This window comes from Octopus bimaculoides, chromosome 7 (genome assembly GCF_001194135.2).
Source record: "Octopus bimaculoides isolate UCB-OBI-ISO-001 chromosome 7, ASM119413v2, whole genome shotgun sequence".
Taxonomy (NCBI): Eukaryota; Metazoa; Mollusca; class Cephalopoda; order Octopoda; family Octopodidae; genus Octopus; species Octopus bimaculoides.
Window position 1 is genome coordinate 80,970,371 of NC_068987.1, and position 2,067 is coordinate 80,972,437.

Sequence of the window (2,067 nt, forward strand, 5' to 3'; positions counted from 1 at the left end):
TATATATATATCGGCGCTGGAGTGGGTGTGTGGTAAGTAGCTTGCTTACCAACCACATGGTCCTGGGTTCAGTCCCACAGCGTGACACCTTGGACAAGTGTCTTCTACTATAGCCTCAAGTAGACCAAAGCCTTGTGAGTGGATTTGGTAGACGGAAACTGGAAGAAGTCCATCGTATATATAACGCCAGAGTGGCCCTCGTGCCGGTAGCATGTAAAAGCACCCACTACACTCTTGGAGTGGTTGGCATTAAGAAGGGCATCCAGCTGTAGAAACTACCATGTCAAATTGGAACCTGGTGTAGCCATCCGGTTCACCAGTCCTCAGTCAAATTGTCCAACCCATGCTAGCATGGAAAGTGGATGTTAAACGATGATGATGATGATGATATATATATATATATATAGATATATATATATATATGCATGTATGTATGTGTTTGTGAAAGAAGCCTGTCGTATATATATATGTGTATATATGTATGTATGTGTTTGTTGTTTGTGTCTGTGTTTGTTCCCCCTCCCCCACCATCACTTGACAACCGATGCTGGTGTGTTTACGTACCTGTAACTTAGCAATGAGTGCAAATCTGTGTAGGGTTGGTGCCAAATGTAAAGAGGAGATGAGTTGAGCCTGTGTGGTGCAAAGGAATGTAGAGAGAAGATTAATTCCAGTTCACTGTGAAAGCAGGAAACCAGGTGACCCTTGTGCAGACACAGTTCTCACACAGACAGATATTGCAGCTTGCCACCTCCTTGTTAAATCATCCAATCCATGCCATCTCATAGAAAACAGACGTTAAATGATGATGATGTTGACGATGATATATATTTATAAAAGTGTAAACAAGAGATACTGGATTGAACAAGCAAGCTTATTGCATAATGCTACAACTGTTTCAGCTTCACTTTATCTGCAGATATTTGCCAAGATATTATTATATAATATATTAAATATATCACATTGTCTCAGTATTATTTCAGCATCATTGGTAAGTGAAAGCTCCTCAGATATGAATCTGCAATGTAATATATTTAATATATATTAATTTCAGATTTTGACACAGAGGAGACTGAGGTTAGCTGGACTCGCTCACCATCATTCAGAGCTAATACTGCACTCAGTGCTCCTGTGGGAGCCTCTATGCAGACACACTGGAAGAGGGAGACCGAGGGTGACACATGTTGATGCCCTAAGGTCAGACATTGGTCTCTGGGAGACACAGGACATGGCAGCGATGATGAGGGACAAAGACTGCTGGAGAGAACTTGTCCATGGATCTCAAGAATTTTACCCACCTTAGACAGACAGATTTTGGCACAAGGCCAGTAATTTTGGGCTGGGGAATTGATTAGATCAATCCCAGTACTCAGCTGCTACTCATTTTCTTAGCTCTGAAAGGATTTAAGGCCAAGCAGACCTCAGTGGAATTTGAACTCAGAGTACAAAAACAGACTAAATGCTGTTAAGCATTGTGCCTGGCATATTAATGATTCTGCAAGCTGGCCACCTTACTATATTTAACATACTACATAATATTTCAGCAAGTAATTGTTGGTAAAGTGAAGATGAAACAATCATAGTGTTATGCAACAAATTGTGTTTGCTCAATCCAATCTCTCTAGTTTATACTTTTGTGTTTATATTCTGTGGATATTCAGGGATTTCTGGATGTTTCTTCAGTAATGTGATCTGCTTATATTGTGAAATTGCACCTGACATCCAGTACCTGTATACAGGCTTCATAAAGCAAATTACTATGTTTATACACAAATTAAATTTATATATATATATATATATATATATATATTGGCACCCATGCCAACATCGTCTCCTTCATTGGACACGAAACTCAGCTTGCGAAGACTTATTGGGGCAAGCGAAAACGAAATTGTGATGGCACCTGTGCCCAACATCGCCTTTCTGGCACTTGTGCCCGCAGCATGTCTAAGGACTTTCGAGTGAGATCATTGCCAGTGCCCCTGGACTGGCTCTTGTGCGGGTGGCACATAAAATACACCATTTTGAGCGTGGCCATTGCCAGTACTGCCTGACTGGCCTTCGTGC